Source organism: Peromyscus leucopus, chromosome 5 (genome assembly GCF_004664715.2).
Source record: "Peromyscus leucopus breed LL Stock chromosome 5, UCI_PerLeu_2.1, whole genome shotgun sequence".
Classification (NCBI taxonomy): Eukaryota; Metazoa; Chordata; class Mammalia; order Rodentia; family Cricetidae; genus Peromyscus; species Peromyscus leucopus.
The window spans coordinates 121,237,497-121,253,967 of NC_051067.1; the positions used below are offsets into that span (position 1 = coordinate 121,237,497).

The following is a 16,471-nucleotide window of genomic DNA, read 5'->3' on the forward strand; positions in this document are numbered from 1 at the left end:
TCATCCACACTTTTCAAAGACACTCTGGCAGACTCCCACAAACCAATGGCAGCAACAGTGGTGGTTTCCCCAGCTAGGCGTGGACAGCCTTTCCTCCTGCTGGCTGCTCTGGTTCTCCTCTCTGGGAAGCCTGTGCCCCTCACTGAGTCTCCATCTGGTGCTCTTCACACCCCTGCCTTGGCTGCAGTTGAGGTCCGTGGTGGAGGGAGAATGGTGTCACAGCTGGGAGCTGAGAAAGCACAACTGGCCATGAGTGCTGGCTTTGTGCCACCACTGACGTTGTCTCCATGATCTTAGGGGAGCAATCTAACCCCTCCGTGTGCAGACTCGGGGGTGACACAGGCTGGGATGGCTCACAAGTGGCCCCTGTGCTGTGGCTCTCCTGTCACCACGCTCACGTCATATGTGGCTGAGTGTCCCTGACTGGGCCAGAGTACCTTTCCCAATGAAGCACTTGTAGAAATAACTGTCAATTGATCATGTATAGCTATTTGTAGGGATGGCCTCTATTTTCTATGTCTAGGCAGAACAAACTCCATGATTCCCCTTTCGGTTTGTGACTCTGCAAGTTAAGAGGAGATTGAAAATACATACACACACAGACACACAGACACACACACAGACACACACACACACACACACAGAGAGAGAGAGAGAGAGAGAGAGAGAGAGAGAGAGAGTGTCTCTCCCTCCCTCTCCGACCCCACACTCTCCCTTTCTCTCCATCTCTCTCTCCATCCCCCCCCACACACACATGAGCAAGAGTTGATGATATTACTCATACTTTATTTTACCTCTCATTCAACAATTTCATACTGTATTCAAGATGTTTTGGTCACAGTCACCCCTATTACTCTTTTATTCCTTCTCAATCATTCTGCACTTTTTCTTTCCAACAAGTCCCCCATTTTTCTTTCCCATCTTTTTCTTCGTGACCCACTGACTTTAATCTGGGTTGCTGGCCTGAGCATAGACTTGGGGATTGGGATTATATACTTGATCAAGGGCCCCTTACTAGTAGGGAAGTCACTGGAGAAAAGGGACTCCCCTTCTCTCAGCAGCCTTCATGAGCCCCTTCTCCATCCATGATGGCATGTTGACAGGCTCAGTCTTGTGCAGGCAGTCACAGCCGCCATGAGTGCAAAGGACGTGTCGTATCCAGAGGACGTCATTTTATAGCACCCCTCCCCGTCCTCTGGCTCTTTCTGCCCCCTCTTCCACAACGTTCCCTGAGCCTTGGGGTTGGGGCTGATAGAGATGTCTGGTTAGGAGTCTGCAGGCACTGATGCCCACCACATAAAGAAGCTCCTCTGACCAAGGCTGAGAGCAAGACGAAACTATAAACATAAATATTTAGAAGGCATCTGACAGCATGCCCGTTGTCTAGCAAAACAACAGTGTCACTGGTCTTTTGAAAGACAGTAGGACATTGGTGACGAGACTCACCAGCGTGGAAACTCGTCCACACACAAAAGCAAGCCTGTTTCTTGCGTTAGCTGGTGCTGTTTTCACAGCATCTCACTGACGTGTGATAGAGCAACTTGGCAAATAACTCAAACAACAGAACTGCCAGACTGTGCTACAGAAAAGGCTTCTTAGGAGCCTGTAAGTGGTATGAAGATCAAGAGAGGGGATGATTACACAAGGGACTGGTGGTTCTAATAGACATTGTTTGCCGTGATTAATGGTTCATATTTATAGTAAGTAAAGAATGCCATAGTGTTTGCTCAAAAGACGGCAGGGGCCGTTTCTGGGTACTTCTCAGGACAAGGTCTCCCTTGGAGGACAGAGAGACTGGAGTTCATGGCCACGAGATTTAGCCATGACATTTGGGTCTCTTGAGGCCCCAGGCATGCCTCCCAGCAGCAAGCTCCTCCAAGCCCTGGTTAGTTCCCATTTGCCACTGCCGAAAGGGACTGTGGACAAAGCTTAGCTGAGATTGTTTGCTTCCTATAGCAATTGGGGGTTGCTATGGCATTCAGTGGACCACTTTCCATTAGAACAGGGTCCTGGAGCCATGATAAATTAAATACACTCTGATGTGTCCATAAGAAAAACTCTCAAAAAGGGAAAGGGGAAAGAAAACAGACAGCAAAATGGTCCTTCTGGAGAGAGTCAGAGCATCATGCGTGTGCGTGTGCGTGTGCGTGTGCGTGTGCGTGCGTGCGTGTGCGTGTGTGTGTGTGTGTGTGTGTGTGTGTGTGTGTGTGTTTATAAAGGTATGCCCACACGTGCGTGGGGATGTCCATGCACACATATGCCTGAGACTCATCACTCACCATCTTATTTTTTGAGACAGGCTGGTTTCTCCCTGATTGTAAAGCTTTAGCGGTTCAGCTAGACTGGCTGGCTTGTGAGCTCCAGGGACCCTCCCCCCTCCAAGGTTTCAGACAGGCAGTGATACCTTCTGCCGTGGGTCCTGGAGATGGGGCCTGAGGTCTTCGTCATGCTCACATGGCAGGCAGGGTACCATCTCACCAGCCCTGAGTCGGTATTTTAAAAGGCGCTAGTGTGTGTGACTGGCCAGGGTGAGGCTACAGGAGGTTATCAGTAAATAGGAGTCTTGTCGCTGTAACTAAAGTACCCGTAAGAACAACGTAAAGGGGGGGAGATTGACTTAGGGTCGTGGCTTCAGAGATCGCACTGCAGACAGTTCGGCTCGGCTGATCCTGGGCTTATGGTGAGGTGAGAGCATCATGGCTGTGGCGGCATGTGGAATGTGAGCTACAGAGAGGATAGGGCTGGGGACCTATCAAAGGCATGCCCCTAGTGACCTACTTCCTCCGACTAGTTCCCACTTCCTAATGAATCCAGAAAAATTCTGAAATAGTATCGCCAGCTGGTGACCAAGTAGTCAGCATATGGACCTGGGAGGGACATTTCATAGTCACACTATAACTCTGCATGAGTTGCCCTAGTGTTCTATGGGAAGGGAAAATGATGCCCTGTAGGGATGCTATTTCAGGGTTGTGAAAGTGAGGGACGCTGTGTGCCCCTGGAAAAGGAAGAGGTCAAGAAGCCTGGGCTCTTTGTGTCCTGGGTCCCTTTCTCGTGTGCTATCATTGTTGGCTCACGTAATACATCAAGCGTGAAGCACTTGCTACTATCCCCATCTTACTGAGGAGGGTCTGTGAAGACCAAATGACTAGTCCAAGGTCACTCAGTGTTACTGGTGAGATCTGTGCCTAGCCATTCTGACTGCTTAGCCCGTGACTCTGGCCTCTTTTGGGTGCTGCCCTATCCTGGCCTGAGCTGTCCCTTGAAGGATAATCCCTTTGGAGAGTGAGGAATGTGCCATGAGGTCATACCTCCTGAGGGAAATGACTAATTGCCTACAGGATGTATCTCTCCTTAGCTCTTTGACCTTGGGTAAATTGCTGAGCGTCCCAAGCCTCCATTTAGTTTGAGTTTATCATCCATAAAGAAGAGATGGTAATGGACCTCCCAGGGTCTTCATGAGGATCAAATGAGACAATATATGCAGCAGTAACTGTTAGCATTTAGCTGGGGCTACAGTAATGACCAATGCTGATGCTTATGTAATGTGCTGGGAGCTCAGCCCTCCCCTGCCCTGTTCACCCCTTACATCCCACAGCAGGCCAAGGGTAGAACACAGCATCATCTACACCCCATGGGTGAGGAGTCTGAGATGCAATATGGTGTCCCTTGTCCTAACACACAGCACGTCGATCATGGAGGAGAGGCTCACCTCTCACTCCGCTGTTCTGACCAGGGTAGAGAAGCAATCTCCTCTCAGTCAGGAATTGAGCATGTACACGAAGGTCACATTCCACAGAGATGATGATGACAGTGTGAAGAAGGAACTATGATGTAGACTGCAATGTCACAGGGTCCTTTTCAGTACTTTTCTGACCCCCCTCCCCATTCCCTTGGCTGAAACTAGCAGAATGTGAGAACCCTAGCTCACCTTCAGCACAGCTCCACCTGCCCACCTTGCTTCCATCTCTCCCCAGGAGTCTGAGACTGATCCTGTCACTCAGCTAGGAGCATTGCAGTCACAGCTATCAGAGGCAAGTTCGTCCCCTCAGGCTTAGCCGCCACACTCTGTACTCCCCATTGAAGTGGGAACCCAACATTTCAGCATTCTGAATTTGGGACTGGAGGAGGCTAGAGGGGTGGTACTGAGGGAAAATCACAGGAAAAGTGGGGCAGCAGAAAGAAGGATGTTAGACTCATGTAAAAGCAACAGGGATCTTTGTAGATCCTTGACAGAGGAACAGACACAGTGAGAAGCTTTGGAAGTGTTGACTCAAGTAGAGCAAAGAATGAAGGGTTAAAATCCTGGCCACTATTCTTTCCACGAACCTACTTCATGGCACCTTCTAAGGGGTGTGAACCTCAACATATGTTTTAATGGATATTTTTTCTCATCTCTACACTCTCCCTGTGAGGTTGGTCATGTTATTCCCCTACCATATGCACACATGAGAACTCAGCCAAGAACCGTAACTTGAAATTGACAAGAAGGAGATTGAAATCCTTGCTCCCCCATGCAAACACACATCCCCTGATACTCTGCTGGCAGGAATACTACTCCAGGTAGGTGTTGCCACTGCCCATGGCTTACAACTGCATAGAAGCAGCTGAGGAAACCAGATGTTCAAAGTGTGGCTTGAAGGAAGAATGGGTCAAGATGTGTGTCTGGATGAATCTGGTCTGGAAAATGGAGATGAATGGGGCTGGGTAGGACAGAAGTAGACAAGCAAGTTATTGGGAAGGCCTTACACACTGAGCTAGAGGCTCTTGAGACAGCTGGATAGAGATTTCCAGGAGATGGTGGCTAATCTGGGACAACTCAAGATGGTAGGACTCTTGTTTTGGAGTAGATATGAGCAGGCTTACATATCTGCTTACCTTGGACAAGTCACACAGTGCTCTGAATGAAATAAGGATAAGAATAGGAAATAAGGCTAAGAGCAGGAACCCACAGCTCTGTGGCTTCCCACTGGGCATAGCAGATGACCTCAAGCAAGAGAGGGTCAACCAAGTTTGATTGGCACCTCTAGAGGACAGATGAAGAGCTTCATCTGAATTTATTGACTGAGGCTGTGAGATGGAGCCAGAGACTGGGATGTGGCAGAGGCAGTAAATGTGGGTCACAGAAAGCAGGGGTCTCACGGTGATAAGTATGGCCTCCAGTGAAACCCAAACTAGAGAGACCATAGTGGCTAGGTTCCTGGTTCCATATTTTGAAAAGCACATATGGAAATTGTCAGAGAGAAAAATTCATCAATATTTAAAAGATGTAAAGATTCTCTAAGACAAACTATAGTACAGTCCCAGTTCAGCTGTGGGAAACAGCTGTCCTTTGATGGAAGACTGTATTTCTCTTCTTTCTCCTGGCTATGTGACATCATGTCCAATAGAAACCCCTATATCCAGACTTTGGCTTGTTAGTAGCTCAATTATAAAGCTATTTCTAGTTCTTTAGTGGGCTTCCTAGGACCTAATACTCAGCTGAGCTATGTAAGTTCACCTTAGAGCTGAGTTGGCCAAGACAGTTTAATCTCCAGTCTTTTGATGGGCTATGAGTTATTGTGTGAGTGGAGAGGTTAACCACCCAGGCACAAACCAGTTTGCCAGCTGTAGAAGGTGACAATAAGACCAAATCACCAAAATGAGCCTGAACCAAACTGTACCTTCCTATTGTTAAACTGTCTCTCACTGCCTGATCAAGAAGAGATGGAGAACATCAGAGGGGTGGTGGTGGTAGTGGTGTGTGTGTGTGTGTGTGTGTGTGTGTGTTATCTGCACACGCATGCAGGCATTCATTAGTGCATGCATTTGTACTGAGTCATTTATGTTTGTGTGTTCACCCTGTACACAGAGCTTCAGAGAATTACCTGGAAAAATCTCTGTGCTGTGGTCCTTATGATGAGACATATTTGCTTGCATGTAAAGTAGAGTCATCCTTTCCCAGCCTGCCTGTAAGTCCCTGTACTGTTTGCTTACTTACTATTCGTTCATTTTCTTTCTGAGTTCATGAGTTGCAGTCTTAGGACTTTGGAGGATGCAGGGAACCTGCTGGAGTCAAAGCAGAAGTAACAGCAAGAAACCTGCAGGGATTTATTTTGACTGTGGTTGGAAAATTGGAGTGACGATGCCTAGGTCTTCTAGAATCCAGAAGCCTGTTTTCTGAGAACTTGTAGAACATAGATGCCTTGGTTCAGGTGGTTAGGGCCTTGTAGGGGACCAGCCCCCACTTTTATGGCCAGAGTACTCTTGAGCAGGAAGAAGTGGGAAATATTTAGATAGAAAGAGATACCTAAATGATGAGAAGAAAGACAGAGACACAGGATAGCCTTGGGAGGGCCTGGGTCAAAACCCACCAGCCCAAAACTTTAGTCAAAAGGGCTTTTTATAACAATACCAAGGGGCAAGGCACAAGACCTCCCCCTTGCTAGATATAACCAAGTGGTACCCAGGCCCATGGCCCAATCATCCTCTTATGCAGTCCTGCTGAGTAAAGCCACTAGGAAACCTCGGTGGGTTCCAACAGGGCCTCATGACCAGGAAAAGGATGTACAGTGCATCAGAAGCCACCCTAGCTCCTTTTTTATAAACTACACCCCAAATCCAAGGTACCTACTCCTAGGCTATGCATGGCTTCAGGTACAAAATCATCTGAGCATCTTGGTATCTCCACCTGATCCACTTACCTGCCCTTCAGGTAGATGCTGAAGAAGATGCAGCTCCGAAAAGACCCTCGTAGTACAGCGTGGGTGGTTCTGCAGCTTCCGTTATCTATCCAACTAAGTTTTGCCTTCAAGTGGCTTCGCCTGCTGAGATGCCATCTCTGAATATCTCCCCTGCTCCTATTCTGAGGAAGGACTCCATACCCCCACACACACAAAGCAGCCCCCCTCCTAACACAAGTACCTCTCCTTTCTGTCTTTCCTCCCCACTCATGGTATGTTTTCCCCTGTTTCCAAGATCAATGCCTGGCTCTGTTCTGCAGTTGTGAACTCCCTGAGGGCTGTGAGAACGCAGCCTCTTCCCACCTTGCTTTCTTCCTCTCACCATTCCTCTGCTCCTCCCTCTCTCATGCTTCTCCTGTCTCCACTCCGCTCTCCCTCTGGCTTTTTTTCCTTCCATGCAGCCATTGCCCTTCCCTGAGTACCTAGCAAGTGCCTGCCACACAGTCAGTCCTGTGTGTTTTGAATAAATGAATGGATAGAATGAGGGTCCTCCCTCATCACTCCTTCATTGAAACTTGCCTCCCCTAATAGCAAACTACTGTGTGTCTGTGGGTGGACCAAGCCTCCCCACTCCTTCACAGTGGCTGCCTCTCTCTTCAGACTCTTGTCATGTCACTTCCAGTACGATCTCAGATGCTCATTGGCCAGCTCTAGCAGTCTGGCTAACACAGATGCTTCAGGCCCAGCTTAGATGGCTCTTCCTTGGGAATGCCTCTCTGAAGGCCCCTCGTCCCAGCTTGTTCTTTCCCTCCGCCCTTTTCTTATGGATAGCCCTGCTCAATTTTCTCTGGTAAATGTCAACTATCTCTTTTTTTGTGCTTGGGTCCATCTCCATTCTGAGCCCCTGAGCTCAGGGATTGACACCAGGCGAGGCACTAAAAAAAATGATGTGGCCAAATTTGGCAAGAATCCAAGCACTGAATGTGCCCTCTGCTCTTGTTTCTTTGGCTGTGAAATGGGTTCATCAGAGCCTCAGCCTCATTCGGGTGTCATAGTAACAGAATGAGGTACCTGAAAAACACTTAGAACAATGACTGAAATGTTTAAGTGCCGTGATGATGGCAATTATTCCTCATGATTGGGTTGTCAAAGCCAGATCCATAACATATGCTCAGTGAGGGAGTGAGGCAAATTGAGAACACTAATCCTTGTGCTTGTCCAACAGAACCAATTGTTCTCCCTCCCAACATCCCACAAGCAATCCGGTATTCCAGAAGGCTCTAAGTGTGGCAATTCCTATTGCTAGGTGCCTTGTTTATCTAAGTCAATGGCTGGACTTCTAGAGAAGAGATGCTCTATTTCTCTGGGTCTACTTAATAAACGCCAAAGACTTGGCAGTGTTTAAAAGTTAATTGGGAGTGATGTATATTTCTTTACGGGAAGTCAATACACATAAAACCGGCCCCCACCAAAAGGAAAACTGAACTTTAAATCAAGTCCCTCAAATTGAAATAATTTTCATAAGTGTTGCCCTATTATGTCATTTTAAAAGTCCCTTTACAATAGAATGTAAAAGGTGGTTACAGAAAACTGCAAGGGTTGCATTCAAGGCTTGTTTATCTTCCTTGTTCATCATCACAGCAAACCTGTGATTTAAATGACATGGTTTTGGCTCCTGATTCAGCTCCAAGATGGAAATGCAAACTGCTCCAAAGCAGCTAAAGAAAAAAATAATAAACAGTTGGTCTGTTTGTTAATTTTTAAATAATAATATAAAATACCTCACCAACCATTACCAACCTCCCAGAAGCCTGTGTGGGATCATGGTGTTTATAACTATGACTTTTCAGAGCCTCAGTGTTCTACTGGGCAAGTGCTTTGAGGATATCCTGAGTAACAGACCCCAAAGCAGTGGCTAAGGGCTCCTGTCACTGCTCACACACATTCTAGGGATGGAGAGCCAGGAGACTATGGACATTATTCAGGGGAACCTAGACTTGCCCCAAACGTGCCTGGTATCACCTGTCTACTACCAACATTTCCAACCGTATGGTCCCGAGTCATCACCTTGATCCTTTGCTGTCAGCTTTCTCATCTGTACAGCGAGGATGTTAGCTCCAGCCATGGACGCCATGATAAAATCCATGAAATTTAAGAAGGCTTCATGTCAGCCTCTGTAACTGATAGTTAACTCTGTGTCTCTCAAGCACCCAGTAAGTACTGCCATTGATTTAATCTCTCCCTAGCTTTCCTTATCATACATTCTAGGCAAATACACTTCTGCACAGTGGTTTCTTAGGTAAACGCTAACCCTTCCATCCTGAGCCATTCACATGCATCCTGTCTGCTTTAGCCCCTTATTAAAACAGCTCATGTCCAAGACGCTTCTATATAAGTGACTGGAGTTGGCTTCTACAAAGCATTCAGATTGTATTAGTTGCTTTCCTGTTGTCTGGATAAAAATCCCTGACCAAGGCCACTTAAAGAAGGGAGAGTTGACTTTGACTCACAGTTACAGGGGGATAAGAGTCCATCGTGGTGGGGACACAAGGCAGCAAGCAGCAGGCTTAGCTGCAGAAACTGAGAGCCCACAACACAAGCAAGCAGAAAGCAGAGAGGGCAGGCCAGCAGCAGGCTTTTACTCTCACAGCTCACCCCCAGTGCATACTTCTCCCAACAGGCTGCGCCAGCTAAACCTCCCCAAACAGCACCACCAACTGGGAATCAAGTGTTCAAATGCCCCAGACAACAGGAGACATTTCTCACTCAGACCACAACAAAGATGTCATTAACAGGAAAGTAGTTGGCACTGGGTGGTGGTGGCACATGCCTTTAATTCCAGCACTCAGGAGGCAGAGCCAGGTGGATCTCTGTGAGTTCGAGGCCAGCCTGATCTACAGAGCGAGATCCAGGACAGGCACCAAAAACTACACAGAGAAACCCTGTCTTGGAGGAGGGGGGAGTAGTTGGCTGTGTGAAGTGGATTAGCTTATCTCAAGACCTCATACCAACTGGGAATGACGTAGGTTCTGTAGAACTAGTCAATTACATCAGTTTCCCTTGCATGAAATATCTTTATAAACATCCCTGTGGAGGACCAGGTATGCATTTACTGTGACCATAAAGAAATGATGAGTTAAAGATGTAGAAACTTAATGGGCACCAATTTAACAAGTGAGATAACTTCAAACACCTGCCAATTGCTACCCTCCATGGCAAGAGCCTCTGAAGTTACTATTAAGGAAAATTAGTACCCATTTAACTGTCACCCAAATTGGAGAAAATATACAGCTCAAAAATGATCACACAGAGCCAAGAATTGGGCCCTAAACAGTGTATTGGGCTGCTCCATTTTGACACATGCCTAAATTGTTGTGTTTATGGCTCTTAGCTCCAGGATAGCATTCAAATATAGATAAAAAGACATCCTCCGATTCATTAATTTAAGTAGATAACAGATTGCTTTGTGGATCAGAATCTACAAAAACTATATTCTGAAGATTAATTTTAATTGGAATGCTTCGGGAAAAATAACTGAAAGTGCAGATAACTGTATTGGGACCCTTTTAAGCTTGGGAAAACTGTAAGCCTCAGTTTGTACACAGTTCAGTCCAGAACCTCACAGTCACATTGGTCATTTCAAGTTTTCCTGGCATCCCACTAAACAGAAGCAAGTAAAGTAAATTCTCAATACAATATTTTATTGAATCCAGTCTCTGTGCCACATTGTATTTCCAATATGTTGCCATTTTAGCAGTCAAGCAACACCAAGAGCATCAATGACGCTTTTTAAAAATGTTCTTCTTTTCATGCCCAGTCTTTGAATGTTGGTCTAGGTTCTCTGTTGAAAGTCCTACTTACTTTTCCACTGATGTGACAAATGGCACGAGCAGAAGCAGCACAGGGGAGACGGGGACTTATCTGGCTTCTACTTTCAGAGGGGAGAGTGTCCATCGTGGTTGGGAAGGCATGGCAGCTGGAGGGGAGGCCGGTCAGGCAGTCAGAAAGCAGAATGATCACACTTCATCTACATAGAAAGCAGATAGATCGAGAACAGGAAGCTATGAGTCTACTACAAAACCACTCCTTAGTGACATACTTCCTCCAGCCAGACTCCACTTCCTACAGGTTCCTTTAACTCCCCATACAGTACTACCAACTGGAGACAGAGTGTTCAAGCACATGAACCAAATGGGAGTATTCTCATTCAAACCACAAGTACGTATTATCCATCTGAGCATCATTTTTAGTGTTCCCTAGTCATTGTTGGCAAACAGGTACACGTCAGACATACTTGTTCTTGGAGTCTATAAGAACAATTGTATACTTTGAAAGGAGGGTGAATGGGTCAACCACTGAATGCCCATGTCACAGACTGTGAACTCCGACATAATTTCTCCGATCTCCCAGCCACACTGTAGAAGATCTTGTTCCAGCTTTACAGATATGGAAGTAGCTCAGAAGACTGTCTGCCTCTGGTGGTGAGTGGTAGAACCAGGATGTAAGCTGACCCTCTGGTTGAACATAATATAGTCACTACAGCTTCTGTAGTGATGGCATCTTCAATGTCTCTACTGCTTTTCTGCTAGCCAGTGAACACTAGAGAAGGACACAAGAAAATGAAAAGGGGTTGAGGAATGAATATGAATCCAGAGTTTAGTGGAGCCCCTAAAGAACATTTTAGGTTCATGGACAAGTCTTGTGCTGTTAGGACACTTTTGAAAAATCTTTCCTCATGAATAGAACCTTAGGGGAAAAGAGAGCATCATTGGAATAGCAAAAGACTTCTTATAGAAATGATTCTGAGCCAGAAACCTTATTCATCTTCAGAGTTAAGTCTGGGGAAAAGGCCTCACATTCATCATTTATATCTAATCTTATAAATTATAATTTCCCATTTTATTTTCATGTGCACCATCTGATTCAATCTTCACAAGAATGTCCTGGGGCAGCGACTGCTCTTCCTGTACATGTCAGGGATCTGAGACCCATAGACCTGAGGTCTCAAGTCATGAAGCTGGTCACTGGCATCCCCTATATTCAAACCCGAAGTGATCTCCAAAGTCATTGTTCTGACTGTTGTTTGATTCCCCAATAGCCATGTAGGGCTTTGAAGTTAATGGAAAATGGGATTGTGAGAGGTGAGGCTGTCCTCACTGTCTGCTAGAATAGGATAAACAGATAAAAGGCGCATTTTCCAGGCTCTCCCACACATTCCTACTCTGCCACCTTCTGCGGTGACCATAAATCCATCGCTGGGGACATCTGAGCATGGAGACAATGACCCTTTCAGATCACTTTCCTCTAACTCCTAGGGATGTTCATTGGAGGGTCCTGCCCACTGTGAGCTGTGTTTGCAGTAAATGCACAGCTGCTCTTCTCAGAGATGGCAGGGAGCAAGTTCAAGGTGGATAGAAGTAAAACCAAACCAAACAACAACAACAAAACAACAACAGCAACAAAACACTCTCAAAGTGAGCACACCCCTCAGAAGACCTCAGACAGGAGGCTGTACCCTGTGCTGCTGTTCCCATTTCGAAAGGTTCTATTCATGAGGGATGTTTTCTTCATGGACAATGGCAGCTCAGGGATAAACGCCTTGAAGCTGGGTGGGCAAGACTTGACGTGAGGTCATAGTCTCTGAACACACTGTCTCCATTTGGCTGGAGACTCCAAAACTAAGAAAAGGAGGGACTGCACCTCAGCTCAATCTTTCTCAATGTGGCATATGCTATGATCAAATCTCAAGGTCTAGCTCATCAGCTCCTCCAACCTAGCTGTAGGCCTGTGTCCTGCCATGATTTGTGACAGATGCCATTGTTAGGACTCCCTCCTTGCCACCCTGTGGGTTCTTTGGGATCCTCTGTCTACTCAATTGCTTGCTCAATCAGAGCCAAGTCTAGACTCAAGATATTGCCCCGACAAGCAGGAAGTGCTCATACCCTGTCCTGGGTTGCATCATAAGGCAATTGTTGTTTTTCTGGCTCCTCTGGTAGAGTTGTTCCTTTTCCCCCTCTTGCCTGGAACCTTTGTGGGCGCTACATTAAAAATAATGGCAAGGATCTGGGGAGATGGCTCTGTTGGTAAAGTGTGTGCTGAGAAAGTATGGGGACCTGAGTTCAGTCTCCCAAAACCCAGGTGAAAAGCTGACAGAAGCAGCATGCACCTGTAATGTCTTCACCGGGGAGGTGGAGACAGAAGATCTCTGGACCTCACAGTTAGCCAGTCCAGCTGAGCTATGAGCTCCAGGCTCAGTGAGAGACCCTGCCTCAAAAATGGGGTGGAGGGAAGAGTGGTAGAGGACACCTGACAGTGACCTCTCTTCTCCATATGCAAGCACACACACATACACACACACACACACACACACACACACACACACACACACACACACACAGAGCAAGAATTCCCACATCTCCTTGGGACCCTTAACAGGGACTGACACCATTACTTGGGGAATTGTGTTTTCAAAATAAGACCAGAAGTAGCAAATGGAATGGCAAATTTTGTGTGCATGATCATCCAAGGGCGCAACAGCTGCTGCTTTTCAAAGCAGAAAACAAATTTTGCAAACTGTCCTTTTTTTTTCCCTCTAGCAGGCAGAGAAATACCAATTCTCAAAAAAAAAAAAAAAAAAACCACCCATATTCATTTTCAAAATTTTATTCAGTAGCAGATCTGAACCTAAATGTAGGCAGCAAAATCATAGCTACATAGAGATGGGACCTTCAAGTTCTTGGCACTTTCTAGTCGCTTCAGATGGGAAGACACAGCCCGTGGCTGGAGCAGGGGCTTCATGGGGGAGAGTACAGGACTGCCAGGACTGCCCAGTGCCAGAGACTCACAGGCTTGACACTGCTTTGGGAATCTCCCTCTTTGATCACTGGGCAGCTCTGGCACCACCTCACTCCCCCCCCCCCACACACACACCAAAGTGGCCCCAGCATTGCCCCAGCCTCATAGGGTTCAGAAGGAAGAGATGGTACCTCCCCCAATTGCTCTTGTTTTCCTTCATCAGTCATAAAATCCAAGGCTTCTGATCCAAGGATGGGGTGCTGTGCCTGCCCCACATACGTAGTTCCTCCCGGCTCCCTGCTTTGAATGGAAATCAGCCACTACCTTCAACTCTCTACCTTTTGGCAACAAATCCTTTGACAGAGAGTGTGCCCTGTCAGCCAATCCCTTCATCCTGTCAGGCAAATTGGGGCTTCTGCTGACAGCCACTTTCTTCAGACTCTTTCCTTTGAAGATAGGAGGCTGTAAACAAAAAGAGTTCTCGGAGAGACTCAGGCTGTGACTTAAAACCTAGACAGGTTTTTTGGAGGGTCACCCTCTGCCCCCTGACCATGGCTCACATTCTAAATGCCCATGTAGACTGGCTTCAGTTTCTTGTTTTGTTTTGCAAAGAGGCAAGCCAGGGAACCAGGCTACATTGTGTATCTCCCTGCACTGTTCGTTCTTCTATACCCTGGTTAACACGGATAATCAAGGCATGACTGCCTTTCCACTCCAAGTCTCTTATTCAATCTGACCCTTGTTGGCAAAGCTGGGCCCTAAAGAACATGACCAGCAGCTCATTTGCCTCATTAGCTGTGATTTCCTCTTCCACTCTCTAGAGGTGGGGGAAACAAGGAAAGAAGGTCCAGAAACTGAATTTTAAAAGAAGAAATGTGGCTCATGTGGTGTAGACGGGGTGTAGTACTAGCCCGTTGTGGGTGAAGCCCTGGGTTCAAACTCCAGCACAGCATAAGGGAGAGTGGTAACACAAGCTTGTAATCCCAGAGCTTGGCAGGTAAGGCAGGAGGGTCAGAAGTTCAAGGTCATATAGAGAGAGTTCAAGGTCAACCTGGGCCACACGAAACCCTTACCAAGGTAAGAAAAAAAAAGAAAGGGAAAAAAGAAAGAGAAGGAAAGGAAAGGGAGGGAGGGAGGGAGGGAGGAAGAAGGGGAGAAGGAAGGAAGAGTACAGAAAGAAAGACAAAAAAATAAATATTTTCCTAAAGTCTATCATTTTGGTATGGGCTTTTAGACAGTACAGTAGATAATAAAACTGTGTGTTTCAGACAGTGGGGACTCTGACTCATTCACTGATAGAAATATAGCACTTGATACAATGTGTCACTGAATAAATAAACTGTCAGTGGAGTGAATATTGATGGTAATCATGGGGACCCTAGCCAAGCTTCTTTCGCTCACACTCTGTGGTCTTACATGAAGCAAGCTAACCTTCACCACAGCTCTACAAAACAGGTTGCTGGTGTCTTAACAGATGAGTGGATACAGCAAATAGGTGTGACCTGCCCAAGGTCGTGGAGTTAAAATCCCTTGCAGCCCAGTTTTCTACTTACAAGCTTTCCTAAAAGCGCTCACCAGGACAGTTTATTCTTTTCATTGGAAGGGATGAACACGAGCTGAATATTACTACAGTAGAGGAGACTCAAGTTAGGTGAGTGGCTGCACCCAAAAGGTTTCCACAGCAACCTCTCTCAGCCTGGAGTATGGCTTCTGCATGCAGTCCATGGACCACACTGATTGCTCTCCTCCCCACAATAGAGATGAGGCTCTGAGGATGTGTGTCCTTAGCTTTCATAGCTCAGGGCTTCATGTATGATGGTCTTGGGATTCAAAAAGACCTCAAGCATTTCCATGGATAGACTAGAGTTGACAAGGAATCACTCAATAGGCCCAGATACAAACCCTCCAAATAGAGTGAACTTTTGACAATCGGGATGTATGATGTGAGAAAAGCCAGGCTGATGAGACTTTGACAGCCAGAGCCCCATGCCAACTTCCTCTCTACTGGTGTCTACACTTCTTGCTTCTCCTAGCCTTCATCCTTAATTTGTGGCCAGTCACCTGAGGCACCGCAGTAAGACTTTCCATTTGACCTAAGCAGCTAGTTCTGCTCAACCTTCCTAGAGTTTCCTATGACTAGTTCGTGCCAAGTTCAGAGTTCTAAGTTCTCCAGCTTGCTCAACTCCCTCTCCCACCACTGACCACCTCTCCCACCCTCCCCTCCCTGAGGAAGCCCGACCTATTGTCACTCTTGACTTGTTCCTTAGAACCTCGACCGCCTCTGTCTTCCGTTAAGTAGGTTTTAGGTGTCTCCTCCGGCATGTCCTCCCCTTTGCCTTCATGCTCAGATCACCCCATGCTCCCAGAGCATTGCTGCTTCCTGTTGCCCTTCCCTTCACCAGTCGTAGACGGCACTCTTCATCCACATCTCACTCCACCGCTCACCCTTACCTTAGTAACATAAAGAGAGGCCCTACCCTCTCCATTTTCCTACAACTGTTCTCTTATGAAAGTTAAAGGCAGCAAAACAGCTGAATTTCTTAACTTTTTCTTAGTTCCAACCTGCTTGAATTCTTTGCGGCATCTGGCAAATTATTTTTAGTGTTTATTTTGTTGATGTTCTCATAACATAAAGTTAGCCATTTCAGGGGACCATCTCAGTGGCATAGTGCAGACACAAATATTGTACAACCAACAGCTCCGTCTAGTTCTAACGTATGTGATCTCTTCCAAAAGGAATATCTGTACTTGCTCTCCAATCTCCCTTCTCCAAGCAATTAGCAGCCATGAACCTGTATTTTCTTTAGAAATCCCTGTTTTGTGTATTTTGGGTACATAGAGCCACACAACTTACTGCTTTTATTGCCTAGCATGTTTTGAGGGTTCATCAACACTATAGCATGGGCCAGTGTTTTATTCTAATTTAGAACTGAATAAAATTACATGGGTAGGCCACTATTTGTTGACATATTCATGTATCAGTTGTTATTTCTAGCTTTTAGGTCCTATGACCTCTG

At 46.4% G+C, this 16,471-nt stretch overlaps 1 protein-coding gene across 2 annotated transcripts in view; it reads left to right on the forward strand.

The window, feature by feature from the left end:
* Positions 1 to 16,471, forward strand: part of Cdh13 (cadherin 13) — a 1,005,873-nt gene that overhangs the window by 385,412 nt on the left and 603,990 nt on the right. The gene's annotated exons all lie outside the window — the stretch shown is intronic.